Genomic DNA, 22,794 nt, shown 5'->3' on the forward strand with positions numbered 1-22,794 from the left:
GGTAACAAACATGATTAAGGAACTTTAAAATGTGTTTTTTTTTTTTTTTTTTACTTAAATTTATTATTAAACAAACTATTAACTAAAAATCAACTATGTGTGGACCCCTTCTGGGTAAAAGCCTCCCCCAAAGTGTTCCATGCGTCTCTGTCTGTGGCTGTAACAAGCCATCCTTGTCCTGCTGTCGCCACTATCTCGTCTGCCCACCTGGCGCGCGGACGGGCTTGAGCACGTTTGCCCAGTGGTCCAGGCCATTTTATTGCTCTAATGGTCCATCTGTCATCTGTGTATCTGGCTACATGGCCCGCCCACGCCCATTTTCGTCTCAGTGAGAAAATTAGGGCATCCTTGACCTTTGTTTTCTTTCGGATAAGCGTATTCTTTATCCAATGTTATAGGCACATGTAATGTTTTTAGTGTATTTTTAATAGGTACACCAATATTTACGATTGATGGTAAAAATTTTAATGTCGCTGAGCTGATGATGGAAGGTCAACTCCTCAATGGTTAGGAGTTAAAGGATAATTCTTTCACTACTGTACGTATATAATATCAATAGGAACCACTAAAATCAATAAATAAATAAATTTTTCTTTAATATAAAACCGCCTTCAAAAATAAGCGCGTTACAAAACACGGAGAAACTAAAACGCAAAAAATAATAAACCTTTGAATTCAGATTTCTTATCGTATTGCAATAATCTAAACATACAAATTATAAACAAATCAATTATTTTTGGAGTCAGGGCCAGCCTGGGTATGGTTGGGTGGGGCAAACAGGCAGAGGGAGAAATCTGAATTCAAAGGTTTATTATTTGCATTTTTATTTGACATTTTATAAACTGTACGAAAAAGATCCGGATATTCATGCAACTTTTCCATGGTTTCGAAATATCTGTAATGTTCGGATAATTTTCGCATAGGGTGAACCCAATATCTCCTGTGCCTCTGCATATTGAGAATTTGCAGCAAGGCAAACGCATCTTCATTATCGGACGAGGAAGACGTTTCCGCAACGAAATCAGCCTGTATAATGACGCATCGAGCCGTGTTTTCACCTCTTGTGTGTAATTTAGATTGCGTCCGCGCCCCGTCCGCGTTGTGTTTATTTTAGACGTAAGACGCGCCCCCAGGCGGCGCGGCGCGCGCCACGCCGCCTGGGGCGCGTCTTACGTCCTTCCTATACAAAATGTACTGAGGAGACGATTTTTGAATTACACTCAGGTGGCGTGGCGCGGACGTCCGTTGCGCGCCCCGAGACACGCGACGCTCTGGTGTAGCCGGTACCTTACGTCCCTAACCTATTAACCGATCCGCCGCGGTGACGCGGCCGGTGCGCGGCGCGCTCTCCCAGGCCCGCGCCCCGCGCGCTCCCCCGCCCCGCGACAGCCGCTCTACGACAACTTTGCACCCTTTTAAATTACTGACATTTACAGTTTCTTAAGCGCGACCTTCACAGTATTAATTTTGATAAAATCATGATTATAGTACACAAAAACCTGGTCTTAAGCAAAAAAATCTCAGTTACAATTTATACCTACTGAGAAATTCATGTTTATTTAAGCGTTAAAAATATATGTTTAAGATCGGTGTTAAATGTCTATATATACTTAATACAATGCAAATTGATATGTATATCATGGTCACCATTTTTACCTACCTAGATATTCACATTAAATGAAAACGGTAAAAAAAAGTACACAATCAGATTTATTTTCTGTGTAATATCGCTAATAACTGATCGCATCTGAGTGCACCACAAAGTTAATCTAACAAAGTTTTCGGTTAACTATTTTGCTGTTAGCGAAAAGTGGGATAATGTACTTTATCTCATGATTTTTATAAGATATGAATACGATCGTCTTTTTTTTTATCTATGTACATAATTACTATTTGATGCTTAATAATAATACCCAATAAAATATCAAAAAGGACGAGTTATTGAATTATGTCCAGGGTACTGTTAAAGGGGAAAACACCAGACATCATGAAATACAGGTTTTAATACATAACACTTAGAAAACAGAGCGTAGCTTGGTACAATTCACAGCACGACGCGGTAATGGCGGACGATCCTCTGACAGCTCCACCCGCGCCAACTAGTGACGCGACACCGACCGTAGGGCTTGACGCAGCAAGCACCACAATCGGTTATTAGCTCGGCCTCCCTGATGAGAATTCTTCGCCCACGAAGACCAGCAGCAGCACCACAGAACTCCTGCACCTTCTGCGCCTTCCAAGTCGTTCCATCAGACTTGTGTCACAGCCGATTGGAGCTCAGCATATCCGATAGCTTCTAAGACAAAAGAAAACGATACCAATTGACATCTCTCACTTCGAAAGTAATCTCCTAATGTTGAGGCCACATCAGAGTTACGATTTTATTACTGTTGGCCCTTTAAAGACTACAGTGTGGTATTTTTTTTTTTTTCAACTGGTGCGATATTATCCACTGCCAAGTGTTTGGCCTAAAAGGAAAACATCATGTAGGCGAATATCGCACTCACAGCCAACAACTTTTAAGAAAGGATCATAGACATTTAAAACAACTTCCTATTAAATCAAATATCAAAGTCTAAAGGATAACATCACGACATTAGACTAATGGCGGCTGTCTTAAGGAAAACATCATGTAGATAATACTCTGCTTTTAGAGTAAGCTTCATGTAGACAACTATTATTATTTCATCAAGAAACATAATTAAAACAAAAACAACCAGCAAAAGAACTTGTGCTCTTTAAGCTGCTATATAATCAGTTTTGTACAACAATCTCTTTAAAGTTATTAAGATCACGGGCTCTTTAAGAATTTGTATCCTAAGCTCTTTAAGCTGATACGTCACATAGGCTCCCAAAGCATTAGTATCATAAGCTCTTTAAGCTGATACCTCACATAGGCTCTATAAGCTAAATTATATATGGGGCTCTTTAAGCTAATTAATATATGGGCTCTTTGAGCTAAATTACACATGGGGCTCTTTAAGCTAATTTATATATGGGGCTCTTTAAGCTAATTTAAATATATGGGGCTCTTTAAGCATTTGTATCATAAGCTCTTTAAGCTGATACCTCACATCTCTTTAAACTAAATTATATTTATGGGCGCTCTTTAAGCATTGGTATAATAGCTCTTTAAGCTAATTTAAATATATGGGGCTCTTTAAGCATTTGTATCATAAGCTCTTTAAGCTGATACCTCATATCTCTTTAAATTAAATTGTATTTATGGGGCTCTTTAGGCATTGGTATCATACCCAGGTAGCATTTATACGTCTTTATGACGTCCGTTTACGGTACTGCTCGACGTAAGAGACGTCATTTCTTGACGTCGGGGGGTCCCAGCAGATGACGTCAATTTGTCACAGCCTCAAGACGTCAGTTTACAGACCTAAGAGAGACGTCATATACCGACTTCATGGGGACGTCACTGGGACGTACATTAGGGCAGCCACTGACGTTGGAGTGACGTCATATACTAAGTTCATGAGGACGTTACACGGACGTACATATTAAGGCAGCCATGACGTTGGAGTGACGTCATATACTGACTTCATAGGGACGTTACTGACGTTGGAGAGACGTCATATACTAAGTTCATGAGGACGTTACACGGACGTACATATTAAGGCAGCCAAGACGTTGGAGTGACGTCATATACTGACTTCATAGGGACGTTACTAGGCCGTACATATTAGGGCAGCCACTGACGTTGGAGAGACGTCATATACTAAGTTCATGAGGACGTTACACGGACGTACATATTAAGGCAGCCAAGACGTTGGAGTGACGTCATATACTGACTTCATAGGGACGTTACTAGGCCGTACATATTAGGGCAGCCACTGACGTTGGAGAGACGTCATATACTAAGTTCATGAGGACGTTACACGGACGTACATATTAGGGCAGCCACTGACGTCGGAGTGACGTCATATACTGAATTCATAGGGACGTTACTGGGCCGAAAATATTAGGGCGGCCGCTTTTTAACCTTTTGAACACCAGACGACGAAGAAATATGCCGTTGCCCTGATGTCACGCTATCGCATTTTTTGTTGAGCGCAATTGAACTTTGCGGAATCCCCGTAGGTGTCTATTACATTAACAAAGCTGACGTCCTTAGCCGTCGTTGGCGTCCACAGCACGATTTTCCGACGTAAGTCATAACCGTCTTTGGCGGTCAAAAGGTTAAGTAAGTTATGTTAAGAGCAAAAATGTGATTTGTTTTGGATACTAAATAAAACCAATGACTTTTTAAATTTGTTTTTATTACACTGTAAAAACCGAATTTACTCATACAAAGTAATCGTAAACTAGAACTTTCCTTTGCTAATCCGCGAATAGATAACGTGCAAGTCAATCAGTGCTAACCTGTTATAATTACTTGCGTATTTTTTACATGCAATTAATTTTCCCACCCTCCCACCGCAAAAATAAAAATAAATACGCAAATAAATATAACAACCCACCACCAAAAATACAAAACTCGACACGTGTTTCGCCTCTCTACGAGGCATCCTCAGGAGCTGATGTTGACGGTCCGAAGTCCCGCAACTGACTGATCGTCCCCAGAATGGTCGGCCATATTTATACTTTGTCCACCCCCCTACCAAGCAAGTTAGATGGAAAAATTCGTAATAACGGCGATGACGCAACATTCAACTGCTCATTAAGGATTAACCCCCTATTGTTGTACCTAATTATCTCCAACTGTTCCAGAACCCCCAAACGCAGCCCTTTCTCACATACATGTAAAACATCAAAAGAATGATTCTCTGATACAGTATGGTCACTCTCTATCAAATGCTTTGCATAATTGGATCTCTCTGGATGGTTGTGCCTGTATGATGCCATATGCTCCTTATACCTAGTAGTGAAATTGCGGCCCGTTTGGCCCACGTACACTTTGTTACAAACATCGCAGCTCAACTTATAAACCCCAGATTTTTTCCCTTTCTCGATCCTATCTTTGCCGTTACAAAGCTTGGAGTGCAAAGTGTTATTCGTCCTAAAGGCCACAGGAATGCCGTTTGACTTCAAAATCTTATAAATGTCCTCTGACTTCTCCTCCTCCTCCTCTGAATTCCTGTGGCCTTTAGGACGAATAACACTTTGCACTCCATGCTTTGTAACGGCAAAGATAGGATCGAGAAAGGGAAAAAATCTGGGGTTTATAAGTTGAGCTGCGATGTTTGTAACAAAGTGTACGTGGGCCAAACGGGCCGCAATTTCACTACTAGGTATAAGGAGCATATGGCATCATACAGGCACAACCATCCAGAGAGATCCAATTTTGCAAAGCATTTGATAGAGAGTGACCATACTGTATCAGAGAATCATTCTTTTGATGTTTTACATGTATGTGAGAAAGGGCTGCGTTTGGGGGTTCTGGAACAGTTGGAGATAATTAGGTACAACAATAGGGGGTTAATCCTTAATGAGCAGTTGAATGTTGCGTCATCGCCGTTATTACGAATTTTTCCATCTAACTTGCTTGGTAGGGGGGTGGACAAAGTATAAATATGGCCGACCATTCTGGGGACGATCAGTCAGTTGCGGGACTTCGGACCGTCAACATCAGCTCCTGAGGATGCCTCGTAGAGAGGCGAAACACGTGTCGAGTTTTGTATTTTTGGTGGTGGGTTGTTATATTTATTTGCGTATTTATTTTTATTTTTGCGGTGGGAGGGTGGGAAAATTAATTGCATGTAAAAAATACGCAAGTAATTATAACAGGTTAGCACTGATTGACTTGCACGTTATCTATTCGCGGATTAGCAAAGGAAAGTTCTAGTTTACGATTAACATGGATTTCCGCAAAGTAACGCCTGATTCCATCGATTCGTGAATAAAGATCCTTATTTTTATTTTACATTAAGGGAATAATAAAAAAAAACATTTACAATTAAATCTATATGTGACTCAGTGGAAGAGACACTTTTTTCATACAAAAGTGAGGGACAGCAATGTCCACTGGGTCACTGCTATATAATATATAGCAGTATAAACTAATTACACTAAATACAAATTAAATTTTCTGACCACATGTAGTCGAAGTATGCGTAATTTTGCTGGCAAAGAAAAGTTGATTCACCCCTTTATATTTTTAGTAGACCGGCCAGCGAAAGAAATCTTCTAAGAATCGATTTTCGCTCATGTTGTTTCGGATATGGTGAATATGATATCGATGTATTCAGTGTAATGCCCTGAACACAAATATATAAGATGACAAGCGCGAAAGTGGTGGGAGTAGTTGCTGTGACGTCATAAATTCGGCAGTAACTGTGGATTGTACAATTTTTAAACGTATTCTAATAATTTGTTAGACCAAGTATTGAAAATGTTACAGTATGTCATATATTTGTGATCTACTCAAAGACCTTTCATTGGGGGCCCCACATGTTATGTTTAAAAGAAAAAAGTTTGTACTGTCGACTTTAGTCACAGCAACTACCCCAACCACTTTCGCGCTTGTCATCTCATATATTTGTGTTCAGGGCATTATACTGAATACCTCGATACTATATTCATCCATATCCGAGACGACATGAGCGAAAATCAATTTTTAGTGAGCGTCAGGACCCCTGGACCACTACAGATATTTGATGTTTAGTACATACTAAAATTTAGTACCTACTATTTAGACATTCTGACGTCAGGATGTCTGGACCATTGGACATCGTTATTTTTGTATGATAAGGTGCAACGATTTTTTTCAGAAATGATTAACTCGTCCTTATATTACACGAAAATGATATACGATTTGCCCTAGTCACTAAGAGCAAAAAGATGTAATGCATAGTTTTCACCGAGGATTACGGCCCTTTCCCCTTGTCTTTGTGGGGGGTAGTGACGTGCGATTTCATGACTATTGAGCAAAATCGGATCAGTTTGACCCAATCAACAATTTTGTGAAGCAACATCGCCACAGGTAAAAGAGCAAAGTCGCTAGTCTTGCTTATCGTTCAGGGCACCAAAGAGAAATATCGTTAGGGGAAAATGAGCATAGTTTGAAAATTATAAGTTCTAGCTTTATACTTCCAAAGACAATATTGTGGAGAATTTTATGAAGAATATACTTCTCCTAGACATCGTGATGATAGCTTTCACGGTTTTCATGGAAATATTAAAAAACTGAAATCAGGGATACAAAAGTTGGGGGAAAGAGGGGAAACATTGACACCTCGGCGTGTTTCTACTTCCATATTTTCTTATAAACCTATAAGCTATATACATGCCAAGTTTCATGCTTTCTGCCAGCAGGGACTGTACTCTCATACTTATTAGCCGTTAAGAACTCGGACTAAGAACCTTGGAATACAATTTCAGATTGAGAATTATTATATGAAGTACATGGCAAATTAACTAAGGAAGAGGATGCACTTACAGTTGTAGTACTCTTTTTTAAATTTGAAATTACATTTAACTGTGCTTCTTTGGCTCTTCTCAATAATTGACGTTGGCCAACTATGGCTTTTCTCGAATATTTTATTTTCTCTGCCATGTTTATTGTTGTTTATTAATCTTCTTCAATCTTTCGGGGGCATGTTTTAGCCAAATTTTAATGGAATCTTCTACGTCTTTAGCTGTAGACCCAGATGTAGTGGTGACAACTCCTTCTATAAAGATAAAGATATAATACATTTGTTAATGTTATAACATTACTACTGAATGGCAACCTAATAATTCAAATCAAGGATCCGGCAGACCCCGCCGACAGTGGCGAGGCGAGTTTGACTCCTTTCTAAAAGTACGGCCAGAGACTGCTCAAGATAGGGAACAATGGAAAAAGTGGGACGGGTCCTTTGCCCAGCAGTGGGACACTATAGGCTCGCAATAAAAAAAAATATAACTATTTATGCAAACTAATAAGTTTTTACTTCATCTCCAGATTCTCCAGCATACAGATTGCTTTTTTTACAACTAACCATATTGTACGAGGTAATTAGGTAGGTCATATTGAACAACTTTTTCTATGGGACGTGGACCAACCCCAAAATCCTAAAAAAATTTACCACAAGTTATGAAACAGCCAACTTACCCACGATACAATCTCGCAGGCGCAGTTGGCAGAAAGGCTTTTTGTTCGATCTCTTTCCATAAAAGTTGTACTGTTGAGCCAGCTGGTCAGTGAAACAAAATTTCATTAGCCGAGACACTGCTCGCAATATCCCTGCCTCCAATAGTTCTCATGTATGAATCCTGTAACAAACAAAATAATGTATAATTGAAAAATAGCAAATAAAAATTATTGTTGGTCAGACTAATTTAGTACATACATACATATAATCACGCCTGTTTCCCAGAGGGGTAGGCAGATATCACGGATTTCCATTTACTACGATCCTGACAAACCACTAATTGAGTGAAGATTATAGCAATATGTGAAATACATTTTTTAGCCGAGTTTAGACGTGCAAGTTATAAGAGATGCAGATATTTGCCAGTTTTGCCACCCACTCTTACCTATAGTTGCATCTCAAAACTTGCAGCAATAACTTGCTGGTCTAAACTCAGCTTTACAAATGTTGTATTACTACTAAATAAATAAATAAATTGCACCCTCTTTTTCAAGATGTTCCTTCCTTCTTCCTATGAATGTAATAAGCTGTCTGAATGAGATAGCTTTGAAGCTACAAGGCCGCCTATTGGTGCAAATATTCTCCATTTATCTTTTTTCTGTAAATCTTATTATATGGTGTTCAATAAAGAGTTATTGTAGGTATTGTAACTTACCAAATTGTCATAATTTTCTTTTTTCTCTATTAATAATTCAGTTGTAGTTAATTCATCGGCATTTTGAATTGGGAATTTGAATTCCGGTTTTAGGCTACCTTTCGATGTGCCTGCATGTTTTAACAGACTTATTATTTGATCATTTTGAGTTTTGATACATGTCAACATTACAGCACTTTTGTTTGGTATCCTAAAAATAAATATAAAATAAAAACAGTGTAAGTGCAAAGTGGTCAAATATATCGGAACAAGACTTGAGAGCGTGTACATTGGCCGCTGCGATATAGATACATGTTATGCCGACTGTACACACTCGCCGAGACAATAGTAGGGGAAATTAGCTAAAATTACGGCATAATTAATGGAAGGTTTTTTTTTAATTGAAATATGTACGTTATAGACCGAAATTATTTTTCATCAACCCTCCCCACTCCTCCCTCCTCTGCGTCACCCTCTACCCTTCCTTAAAGTGCCGAAAATGCGGTTTTTCTCGATTTCTGACAAAACTGTTGAAGATACAGAAAAAGCGCGTAGGAACGAAGTAATCCTTAATAAATTTACTACAAATCATTCATTAACACTTTGGTTCTAGCATTTATAGTTTACGCGTGATCCGTCACGAAAGTTGGTCCTTTGCTGCAATTTTCTTTAGTAAATGTTAAGTTTTCGCCCAAAATGCATACGAAATCGTCGAAATTTGTTTGATATAACTAAAATATTGTAACTCATGACTAAAATAATATTAAGGGGAAAAAATCACTACCATGGGTGGAATTTCCAATATTTCTTGGAATTCCAGTAACTATTTAAGACGTAATATTTTCACGGTAGTAGTCGCTAGAGTACCATTGATCTATATAGTATATCTATGACTGGGGATGAGCTTTTGGTAGCTGTTGGTAGAGCCCTGGAGTATCAATCCAGTAGCCGTGAGTTCAAGTCCCACCCATGGTAGTGATTTTTCCCCCTGAAATTCATTTTCAGTTTATAATATTTTAGTAATATTAAACAGATTTCGTAAGCAATTTGGAAGAAAACTTAACATTCACTGAAGAAAATTGCAGCAAAGGACCAACTTTCGTGATGGATCACGCGAAACCTATAAGTGCTAGAACCAAAGTGTCAATAAACGATTTGTAGTAAATTTATCAAGGATTACTTTCTTCCTACACGCTTTTTCTGTATCTACAACGGTTTTGTCAGAAATCGTGAAAAACCGCATTTTCGGCTATTTAAGGGGGTGAAGAGGGGTGACGCGGATGGGGAGGGTTGATGAAAAATAACTTCGGCCTGTAATGTACATATCCCAATCAAAAAAAAATCTTCCATTAATTATGCCAACATTTTCATACATAACTTTCCAGAAGCAACGGACTACAACGCGAGATGGGCACGCCATTTCAGTCATCAATTCTAATATTATAAATGCGAAAGGAACTCAGTCTATCTGTTAGCATTTGACGGCCTCCTAGCCTACGCCTAGTTCGTAGTGCAACTGCTTACATAGCAGGAGATTCTGGGGTCGAACCCCGGTAAGGGCATATATTTGTGCGTTTATCACAGATATTTGTTCTTGAGTAATAGATGTTTCTATGTATACAGTATACCATTGGACAAAGCCTTAAATCCACATAGGGTTATTTCTCAGAAGTGCTCTAACGCCATTATTTTTTAATTCATAAAAAGATTTTTCCAATAACTGACACAACAACAATAATCATACTGTATTAGTAGTTATTTGTTATACAAGGGGGCAAAGTTGTATTTTAATGCCGAGTGTGGAATTGGAAAACGAGCAAGTGAAAGGATTCTATAGTTGAACCACGAGCGAAGCGAGTGGTTCGAGAATTGAACTTGCGAGTTTTTTAAAACACGAGTCAACCTATAAAGGTTCCTAGTTGACTACGGAACCCTAAAAAGTACTACATCATAGTCATCCTGTCACTGCAATGTCACAGTTTCGTTTTCTTTCAACCCCTTATTTGCCAAGAGTGGCACTGCAGCTTTAGTAGTTTCATGTGTTCTGCCTACCCCTTTATGGGATACAGGCGTGATTGTATGTATGTATGTATCATAGTCATATATAGTATATTACCTACCTGTTAATCCCTGAACTCTCGATGGCGTTGCTGCTGGCTCGTCGCTGCCGATATTCGACGGTTGTTCATATCGGCACCGGGGACTAACTTGGCGTGCAAAGGGAGTTAACCGTCCGTCGCCGTCTTCTGCCAAATCTGACAACATACAAATATAATAAGTTTTTGGCAAAAAAATATATTTTTGGTACAAGCTCTTATCGCTGCATGACTGCACTTTTCTTACGACAGACAACTAATACTCATCGAGACAATTCTAAGAAAAACCATTTTATGACGCTATGATCCTTGGAATTTACATACAGGTCGACCTAATATAAAAGCTTGTTACTATAAAAATAAAAGCGGAAATTTTTTAGTACCTACCTATTAATAAATAAAGATGAATCCAACAAAAAATCATCCTTGCTGTTTACAGCAGCCTAGCAGGGAACACAGTAATGAACACCACACACACACATACATGATGATGAAAGTTAAAGCGCCGCATGGGTTAAAATATATAAACATGGATATCTTACCTTGCAGTCTGTTGTCACTGTTTGTCAAGATGGGAAGCTCATCTGCTACAGTCAGTAATGAGAGGGTTCCTGTTGGCAAAAAACATTTAATTTAATATGAATTATATTTACACCCCCAGGTTAGCAATTTATTTAAACTCTAAAGTTGGCCTTAGTATGTAATACATTATAATTTATAATTAGTATAATTACAGGGTTTGACAAAAATGACTATTCACTTGTAAGCCGTTAATCAGGTATTTTGCGTGCCTGAAGAATCTATTTTATTATAGGTCAAAGGTTACCTTGCCCAATTACCTTTTTAAATGTTATGCATTTTTATGAAGCCCTACCCAAATCTAAACTTTACCAGGTAAGAGTATAATATGTGTTTATCTATTATTTATTAATTATAATTTACTTACTTTCTGCTATTGAAGCGGTTTCTTGGGCAATGTTTGGCTGAGCTTGACGACTATCTGCACAAAACATAACATATAATTTTTGAAATTAGGTACTTCGGAATTACATCATTAATATCAACTAAATTACTACATATTCATAACAGCACGGGAAGCATGGTTGCGCGATAGACGATAAAATAGCAGGCCGTCCCTATCACACTATTTGTAAGTGCGATAGGGACGGCCTGATATTTTATCGTCTATCGCGCGACCATGCTTCCCGTGCAGGTGTTTTGAATATAAAACCCACCTCCATAATCTCCTTCATTGTCAGCAGCTTGAAGTGGTTGTTTATTTCTTTTTCACTGTTCATCTTCGTCACTGCTGCTAGAAACATATCTTTTTTGCATTTTACGTTTAAGACTTGGTTCTGTTTCGGCTTCAGTCTGTAAGTCTGATGTATCCTCAACCAGTTTCAGTATTTTTTTTGCTTTCTCTAGGTCATCTTTAGGTACATGCAAATAAAAAAATACACACAATATGCAAAAATAATAAATTAACACAAAATAATGCATCCCCTAGTAAACAAGGTTATTAAGTAAACATATAGGATGGACTTGCATTAGTAGGAATAATCTGAAATTGTACGGTCAACCAATTTAATTAGTAGGTCACTTTGAATCTTTGCAGGATTCTTTAAAATGGAAACAGCTTTTACAACTTTTATGGAAGAAGCTTTTACACAGAAGGGGTCTACAGAAGAAAATCAATAATGATTAAAAAACAAATAATCGAAAAGGAAAATCTTTTATGTAGAATAATAAAACTTAAATAAATAAATATTATACGTTAGAATAGCTAGCTCAGTCTATTACTAAAAACAAACACAAATACCTAACTTTAGAGCATATGGGTGAGTCAGTGATTCTGGTACTAGAAGACCGGGTAAAGGGTAAATTTATTAATTAAAAAATGATAATTTATGCTGGGCTCCTTTTAAAAATACTAAAACGAGGCACGCCTTGGCCGAGGCAGACCTTGACCTTGGTGACATGTAACAGAATTTAGGGAGGTGGAAGCTGCAGCTACAGGAATGGAAGCTCTTCCATCCCAGTCGCCACAGCCTCCTGTCCACCGGTTCAGGCTCGGGAAGCATCAGCTCCGCGCTACCTTTGAACGTAACCTCCAAATCGAAGAACCCTGAAATAGGTTTTAAAAGAAACAATGACCCTGAGGCTTTTACCAACCCTTGGCGAGGGTTAAAATCATGGGCGTACAAATGTGAAACATACCCAACGCAGAAAAGAAGCCGGCTTGTAGTTCCGTGCATTCATGTCAATGGAAGGGGTCCTCAAGTCATTTTATGAAAATAATGTCTGAAAATAATGGACACAAGAATTAGCACTGAACGTATTACAACAAATTTTATTCGAAGATGGGAGAAAATACTTACGATTATACGAAATAGGTACTCGCGATTTCAAATTAGCATGGCTCGATCACTGGCCCTTAAAGAATTTCTCTCTATTCAATATGGCAGCCTCGTGGACCTTCGCCAATGACAAGTGTATTACATAGATATAAAAAAACACCGATGTGTGCATGGATTAGGCCTTCAAGTTGCACTGGAGGATAGCTGGAGCAGCAGTACAAAGCATGATGGCGGCCGGGACCACGAACTGCCGAGTGATGTCCGTAGAATTTGATATTCGCATCTCCTTGGCGTAAACCACTGGTTGTTCACTAATGATACGGTTCCGCCGTCTTTTTCAGTAAATTTTATCACCGAGTACATGTTTTCGCTTTTCCATGAAACGAATAGGTGTTATTATTAATCACATAGAGCACAATCACGGAGGACGCGTACGACACAACCACAGGACACAACAGGCGCCAAACGAAAAAGGAGGGAAAAACAGTGTCACTTGAAGTGACATTTCGTTACTTCCAGGGAGAGTAGAGATAAGGAGGAAAATCTGTCGAAGTAGAACAGTCGCAAAAATGACCGGCTGAGGCATTGTAATTGCAGTTATAAATCTCTCCGCTTGGAGCGCATGTCTCGCTCAATGATCAGCGATGTGAGATGACATTAGACGTTCTTTTCTATAGGCTGATTTCGTCAGACTGAGCAAGTCAAGGTAATAGTGCGCTGGCTTCGTACGCAGATGTTCTCGGGTTCGATTCTGACAGCGATCTTTTTAGGGTTCCGTAGTCAACTAGGAACCCTTATAGTTTCGCCATGTGTGTCTGTCTGTCGTCCGTCCGTCCGTCCGTCCGTCCGTCCGTCCGTCCGTCCGTCCGTCCGTCCGTCCGTCCGTCCGTCCGTCCGCGTATAATCTCAGTAACCGTTAGCACTAGAAAGCTGAAATTTGGTACCAATATGTATATCAATCACGCCAACAAAGTGCAAAAATAAAAAAATGGAAAAAAATGTTTTATTAGGGTAACCCCCCTACATGTAAAGAGGGGGCTGATATTTTTTTCATTCCAACCCCAACGTGTGATATATTGTTGGATAGGTATTTAAAAATGAATAAGGGTTTACTACGATCGTTTTTAAATAATATTAATATTTTCGGAAATAATCGCTCTTAAAGGAAAAAAAAGTGCGTCCCCCCCCTCTAACTTTTGAACCATATGTTTAAAAAATATGAAAAAAATCACAAAAATAGAACTTTATAAAGACTTTCTAGGAAAATTGTTTTGAACTTGATAGGTTCAGTAGTTTTTGAGAAAAATACGGAAAACTACGGAACCCTACACTGAGCGTGGCCCGACACGGCCTCGGCCGGTTTTTACTTTTTGTTTTTTTTTATGCATTAATTTTCTTTTTTGTATTTTATTTGTGTTTATTTATTGTTTTATTCATAGAAATGTTAACTTAAGCCCTTTAAGATTCTTCGGTAATGTTGTAAGCCTTGCGAATGAAATTTCGAAAAGTTATAACAAAACAAAATATTTTTGGACATTAAAAAAATAAAATAATTCAAGAAAAAAAATAGTAGAAAAAAATAAAAAACCGGCCAAGAGCGTGTCGGGCCACGCTCAGTGTAGGGTTCCGTAGTTTTCCCTATTTTTCTCAAAAACTACTAAACCGATCAAGTGCAAAACTATTTTCCTAGAAAGTCTTTATAAAGTTCTACTTTTGTGATTTTTTTCATATTTTTTAAACATATGGTTCAAAAGTTAGAGGGGGGGGACGCACTTTTTTTCCTTTAAGAGCGATTATTTCCGAAAATATTAATATTATCAAAAAACGATCGTAGTAAACCCTTATTCATTTTTAAATACCTATCCAACAATATATCACACGTTGGGGTTGGCATGAAAAAAATCAGCCCCCACTTTACATGTAGGGGGGGGGGGGTACCCTAAGAAAACATTTTTTTCCATTTTTTATTTTTGCACTTTGTTGGCGTGATTGATATACATATTGGTACCAAATTTCAGATTTCTAGTACTAACGGTTACTGAGATTATCCGCGGACGGACGGACGGACGGACGGACAGACAGACAGACATGGCGAAACTATAAGGGTTCCTAGTTGACTACGGAACCCTAAAAAGGTCTCATCAGGATTTGAACCCGGGACCTCTTGTTCTGTAGGCGGGGTCACTACCGAGAAGGCAAAGAGATTGTCAAACCCTTATGCAGCAGCGATTGCAGCGCCAACTATCTTTTCTTTTATATGTGCACTTCTGATACTTAAGGCTGGGCGCACACGGAGGCGACAGTTGCACGGCGACATTTTTTGTCTCTGTCGTTACTACTTGCGTCCAAGACAGAGACAAAAAATGTCGCCGTGCAACTGTCGCCTCCGTGTGCGCCCAGCCTAAAGCTTTCGCTCCTTATATTTCTAATCTCAATAGTTACTTCAATCAAATCAAACTAACAAAATGCGTTTCGTTCCAATATATTTTCTAAGCTTCTTTTTAAAAAATGGCGTTTTTAAGTTTATTTTGATGTTATTGTTTAAAAAACCTTTAATAATTTACCTTATAGATATTACTTCAAAGACTTATATTGACCGGGATATAGACCGTGATTACCTTTTTGATTTTTGTCGAGCTCCCGATATTTCGACGCAGTTGCATGCATCATGATCACGGAAAACATTGCATGCATCATGATCGGGGTTTTCCGTGATCATGATGCATGCAACTGCGTCGAAATATCGGGAGCTCGACAAAAATCAAAAAGGTAATCACGGTCTATATCCCGGTCAATATAAGTCTAATGAAAATAACCGTGAATCATTCAAAACTCTTATTACTTCAAAGTTACCTAAAAAGACTAAAATTTTTTTTTTACTTTATTAATGATTTACAACAAATGATTGACAAATTGATATCAAGAAACGAAACGCGTTATTTTTTTTAAGTCGCATCATGTCGCATCCATTGATAGAATAAGGTCGCATCAGTAGAAAAAGGCAAAAAAATTGAAAAATGTAGGCGCAAAGGGATAATAATTATCCCTTCGCGACAAGATTTGCTTGACCATCTATTTATCAGGAGTCCGAAAATCCGGATAATTCGCTGATTTTGCGATCCGTTTCTAAATCCGGATTTTAAAACCGAAATCCGGATTTTCGAATTTTTACTTTTACGTCGCAATTTCAACCGAAATAAAGGACACAAGTTATGTTTACTAGCAGAAACGTCTGCAATCGATGCCACTAAGCTTAGAATAAATTTAAAAGTGGAAAATGTGAGTTCAAGTCTCACCCAAGGCAGACATTTTCCACTTTTAAATTTATTCTAAGACAAGTGTTTATGTACGTGGAATCCAATGTATAAGCAACTGTAAATAAAAAAAAACATCCGTTTACACGTCATCAGATGTCTTGAGAATGCAGGCAAATTTAAGTTTAAATAGTATACGAAAAATGTCCATAAATACAGGGTGTAATGTGATTCCTGGTATCTATAATACTTATGTAAACCACTTTGTATACCATGGTTTGCAATAAATGCTTATATCATTAGTAGACGAACCAAACATCCTATTGTTAATGAATTATATTAAGTAGAATTACAATCATAACCACATAACAACACTGTCATCAAAGTTGGTTATATGTTAGAACTGATGCACTTCAATACATACTATAATTATGCTGTCAAAGTCGATTAGGCTAAGTTTGAACTGCGACCTCAACAAAACTTGTTCAATGTTAATGTAGAAATTTGACTAAATTGGCATATTTATAAGATAAATGAATAATACTAAATGGCTTGCTGCCTTCATATTCGGAAACACTATTACTGTCGTAAAACATATTTTATAATATGCTTTTCATCACACTCTCTCGAAAACGGTGTTATTACATTATGATACTTAATGAACTATTTTACCGCCCTGGGGCGGTAAAGTGAATACCAGGGTGGGACCTTCCACGACCTGTCAAAAATTACAAGATGGCGGACGAATGTTCAAAATGTCAGCGTAGATATTTCAATACAATAGTTTAAAATTTGGTTATTACTTCGCGAGTGTGATGAAAAACGTTGTGTATATCACGGGCGGCTGAAGGCTTCACTTTCCGCCCTCAATCTTAATACACAATGTACGATTATTCAATGCGTATTGTTAATTACAGCAATATAGATAGATTGTGCAAAAATGACGTCTCAATAGTAAAATAACGGCAAAATACGAGAAATTGTCACGTTGGAAACGACAGGCTAAATATACACGATGTGTTAGTGTTACTCGTTTAAGTCCTGATTTAGTTTAAAACTGAGTGAAAGTCGTAATTCAATTCCTCACGTTGGAAACGACAGGCTAAATATACACGATGTGTTAGTGTTACTCGTTTAAGTCCTGATTTAGTTTAAAACTGAGTGAAAGTCGTAATTCAATTCCGCGCTCTTAACCACTTAAATCAATATTTTCCTGGTTCTGTTGTAATGCTGTGCCTAAGAACGTAGAATTGACTCTACACTTGACGCGCTAATATTTTTATGATTTCGTTGTTTACTGGATGTATATAATCCTGAATGTAAAAAAAAACTTTACCTCGTTAATAGAATGATTAACTGCCCACGTACGTAGCTTATATAATCAGTAAAAACCGGCTTGCCTGTGTGGTGACGGGTTAAGAATTTCACCACCCCCTTTCTTCCCGTGGGTGTCGTACAAGGCGACTATGGGATATGGGTTAAATTGTGGTGTAGGCGAGAGGCTGGCAACCTGTCACTGCAATGTCACAGTTTCGTTTTCTTTCAACCCCTTATTTGCCAAGAGTGGCACTGAAGCTTTAGTAGTTTCATGTGCTCTGCCTACCCCTTTATGGGATACAGGCGTGATTGTATGTTGTTATGTTGTTGTTTAAAAACCGGCCAAGAGCGTGTCAGGCCACGCTCAGTGTAGGGTTTCGTAGTTTTCCGTATTTTTCTCAAAAACTACTGAACCTATCAAGTTCAAAATAATTTTCCTAGAAAGTCTTTATAAAGTTCTACTTTTGTGATTTTTGTCATATTTTTTAAACATATGGTTCAAAAGTTAGAGGGGGGGGGACGCACTTTTTTTTTCATTTAAGAGCGATTATTTCCGAAAATATTAATATTATCAAAAAACGATCTAAGTAAACCGTTATTCATTTTTAAATACCTATCCAACAATATATCACATGTTGGGGTTGGAATGAAAAAAAATATCAGCCCCACTTTACATGTAGGTTCCCTAATAAAACATTTTTTTCATTTTTTATTTACTGTTTACTTCTTAAACTCTTGAATTTTGCTTTATTTACGGTGGTAACTAAAAAACCCTAAAAATCCGCATTTAATCCGGAATCCGGATTTTTCCTACAAATAATCCGAAAATCCGGATTTCCCAACATATAAGCGGATTTGCAATCGCTATTCACTATGATATGAATTAGTCTGAGTAAAGGAAAAGTATAAGATAACTAACTATAGTTTTGTGAAAGGTCTGTCTCATTTCAAATTTAGACAGAGAGAATATAGTCATACTAGTTATGAAAAAAAGCTGCACTTTGAAATGGAAGCAAGCCGCTTTGCATGGTGATAGTAGACATCAAAGTAAACGATTTTTTCCGAGGATATCGAAATTTCATCCTTTAGGAAGCCGAGCGTAGCGAGGTGTTTTATGAAAATGAAAAAAATATATTTTTTTATTGTATCGTCCGATTTTGACAAAACGTATCTCAAATTCGAACAATGCTAGCAGAGACAAGTTACCAAGTTTGACAAGTTAAAATCGAGAACGAAACGCAGCGATGACGGATTGTCTCAGAGCGTAAACGGAATGTCGCTGTCAGTGTCAAATCGATCAGTTGTCAATTTATCAGATAAACTTACTTCCGTGAGATAAACAACTCACTGCGTGTGAGTTTTCGGTTCTGGAAAAAGGTCTCTTATGAGGACATTATCGTCAGTGTGGAAGATTGTCTGGTGAAGAACAATGTAGGCAAGGAAGAGTTAGAGGCTATACGCCAGGATGTCTCGTCTTTGTTACGGAGAGCGAATTCCCCAAGAACAAATTTACCTAGGGATGAATTTGTCGCTTTAAAAAAATTGGATGAGGATCCGGACATAACTGTTCTTCGAGCTGACAAGGGTAATGCGGCCGTTGTACTTAATATTTCAGATTACAACGAGAAGATAAGGAATCTTTTGGCGGATACATCAACATACAAACATCTAAAGAGGGACCCAACTACGAAGATCCTGAAAACCACGACACGACACGACAAAGACTGCATTGAAATTGTCAAAAAGAGGTTGAGAGAGCAGAACATGTCTGAGAACTACGCCAAGTTGGTGGAACATTGCCTCACATCGGGCTACTTGCTATGGAACGGTGAATTCTCGTCGCCGACATCTTCATGGAGGATTTCAAGGAGAGAGCGCTCTCATTGGCTGCCGTCCAGCTGAAGATATATAAAAGATACGTAGATGACACTTTTACTATACTTCCTAAAAGTAATGTTTCAACTTTCTTAGACCATTTAAATTCTATCCATAGTAAAATACAATTTACTATGGAGTTGGAAAAAGAGTGTTCTCTTCCCTTCTTGGATGTTCTCATTTTGAGGAATCCTGATAATAGCTTAGGTCGCACTGTGTATAGAAAACCTACTCATACTGATAGGTACTTAAATGGCAAATCCCACCACCATCCCAGTCAACTAGCTACTGTAGGCAAATCTTTGTTTCAGAGAGCCCAAAGGATATGTGACGACCAGCATTTGGCAGCGGAGCTTCGACATGCCAGGCAGGCGCTGTTGGCGAACGAGCTCAAGATACCGCGTGTCAAGCAGAAGGCCCGCTTGAAGATCCCTACAGTCAAGCGCCGGCCTGCTATTCTGCCTTTTGTTAGAGGGGTCATGGATAGGATCAGCCACATCTTGAAACGGGCTTCTATTAAAACTTATTTCAAGCCTATGAAGAAGATGTCCCAATTCCTGAGGCCTGTGAAATGTCAAACTCCTCTATAAAATGCGGGAGTGTAAAGACTAGACTGTGAGTGCGGCCTGTCATATGTGGGACAGACGAAATGAAGTATTTCCACACGGGTGAAGGAATACATAGCGGATGTCAAGCACCATCGACAAAGGTCTGCAGTCTCTGAACATGTCATGGATAAAGTCAATCATGCTATAAAGTTTGACAAGCCTCTGGTTCTTGCTAAGGAGAAGCGATATATACCCAGAAATATCCTAACTTTAATAGAGAAGATGGCTTTACTTTACCACCGGCTTGGGATCCAGTAGTACATCTGATAATGGAACTAGCATGACGAAGGCTGTGAGGCATTTGTGTTGTATGGTGTTGGACATTTGCAGTTTGTTCTTTGTCAATTTTGTGTAGATTAATTGGTTAATTATTTTTTAACATAGTAATGGTAATTTTCTGAATATTGTATAACTAGCTTTATTAATAGTCTTTGAACCTGCCTTAGAAATCTATATTATTTATGGTCATGGTTCGTTAATATTTCTTGTATGTGGGTAGCTTTTGCACATTGTAATTTTTCTTCAGTCACCCGTTGACCACGAACGCTGTAAAGAGTTCGAAACGTCGGGATGTATTCTAAATTCATTATACGCGATTTAATACGTTTCCATAGTTTTATTTTATATTTTCGTATCACACTGAATAACTGCAAATAACGGTAGAAATAATGTACAATAATGTCGAGAAGTAAGTTTTTAATATTAAAGACAAATAAATTCATGATTATAAACTAAAAACCGAATCGAAATCGGATCAGTAGTTTTTAAGATACAAGTTGCCAAATTTGGCTTATTTTGTTTATATACATTTTTTAATTATTTTTTTTTTTTTTGTGAGATTTTTTCTTCTATTTTTTTTAAGTTACATCATCGATTTAAACTTCCGGTAGTTTAGATCGATGCGTTACATCAATAAATCTCTTTCAACTGACATACTTTTTGTCAAAATCAGATGATCCAATTAAAAAAAAATATTTTGTTTTTTGTAACAGACCTCGCTACGCTCGGCTTTCTAAGGGATGAAATTTTTATATCCTTGGACTAATAATACTATGTTTGACTTACACTAGTACTAGCACCCTAAAATAAAGGATGCCTATCCACTCAATTGCTGGTTTGCAACCGTTAATAGTGTCGATTTGCAACCCCAAATAGACGTCAGTGAAACGTCCATTTTTAACCGCCGCCCAAATCTCTCTTCTCTTTTCTCTCGGTTCTGTGACTAAAACGGTACATCCTGATAGTGACCCCAAAAAGACGACAGTAAAACGTCGTATTTGTGACCAAAAAGGTACGTCCTGGTAGTGACCCAAAATAGACGTTAGCGAAACGCCATGTTTCTAACCAAACAGGTACGTCCTGATAGTGACCCCAATTAGACGTTAGTGAAACGTCAACTTTGTGACTAAAATGGTACGTCCTGATAGTGACCGCAAATAGACGTCAGTAAAACGTCGTATTTATGACCAAAAAGGTACGTCCTGATAGTGACCCAAAGAGACGTCAGTAAAACGGCGTATTTGTGACCAAAAAGGTACGTCCTGAGAGTGATCCCAAAGATACGTCAGTGAAACGTCGTATTTGTGACCAAAAAGGTACGTCCTGATAGTGACCCCAATTACACGTCAGTAGAACGTCGTATTTGTGACCAAAAAGTCACGTCCTGATAGTGACCCCAAAGAGACGTCAGTAAAACGTCATATTTGTGACCAAAAAGGTACGTCCTGATAGTGACCCCAATTAGACGTCAGTAGAACGTCGTATTAGTGACCAAAAAGGTACATCCTGATAGTGACCCCAATGAGACGTCAGTAAAACGGCGTATTTGTGACCAAAAAGGTACGTCCTGATAGTGACCCCAATCACACGTCAGTAGAACGTCGTATTTGTGACCAAAAAGGCACGTCCTGATAGTGACCCCAAAGAGACGTCAGTAAAACGTCATATTTGTGACCAAAAAGGTACGTCCTGATAGTGACCCCAGTTAGACGTCAGTAGAACGTCGTATTAGTGACCAAAAAGGTACATCCTGATAGTGACCCCAATGAGACGTCAGTAAAACGGCGTATTTGTGACCAAAAAGGTACGTCCTGATAGTGACCCCAATTAGACGTCAGTAGAACGTCGTATTTGTGACCAAAAAGGTACGTCCTGATAGTTACCCCAAATAGACGTCAGTAGAACGTCGTATTAGTGACCAAAAAGGTACGTCCTGATAGTGACCCTAATGAGATGTCAGTAAAACGTCATATTTGTGACCAAAAAGGTACGTCCTGATAGTGACCCCAATTAGACGTCAGTAGAACGTTGTATTTGTGACCAAAAAGGTACGTCCTGATAGTGACCCCAATTACACGTCAGTAGAACGTCGTATTTGTGACCAAAAAGGTACGTCCTGATAGTGACCCCAATAAGACGTCAGTAAAACGTCGTATTTGTGACCAAAAAGGTACGTCCTGATAGTGACCCCAATGAGACGTCAGTAAAACGTCGTATTTGTGACCAAAAAGGCACGTCCTGATAGTGACCCCAAAGAGACGTCAGTAAAACGTCATATTTGTGACCAAAAAGG

General features: G+C 38.4%; 1 protein-coding gene and 1 long non-coding RNA gene across 3 annotated transcripts in view; one reads left to right on the top strand and one right to left on the bottom strand.

Moving 5' to 3' along the window:
* Positions 1-22,794, top strand: part of LOC125229205 — a 182,750-nt gene that overhangs the window by 111,799 nt on the left and 48,157 nt on the right. The window lies entirely within an intron of this gene.
* On the bottom strand, positions 11,354-13,594 carry LOC125229206. Its single transcript, XR_007177371.1, has 5 exons — positions 13,190-13,594; positions 13,029-13,112; positions 12,047-12,241; positions 11,758-11,811; positions 11,354-11,422 (listed from the first exon to the last, which is right to left on the bottom strand). It is a non-coding gene; the product is annotated as an uncharacterized LOC125229206 (long non-coding RNA).

This window comes from Leguminivora glycinivorella, chromosome 8 (genome assembly GCF_023078275.1).
Source record: "Leguminivora glycinivorella isolate SPB_JAAS2020 chromosome 8, LegGlyc_1.1, whole genome shotgun sequence".
Taxonomy (NCBI): domain Eukaryota; kingdom Metazoa; phylum Arthropoda; class Insecta; order Lepidoptera; family Tortricidae; genus Leguminivora; species Leguminivora glycinivorella.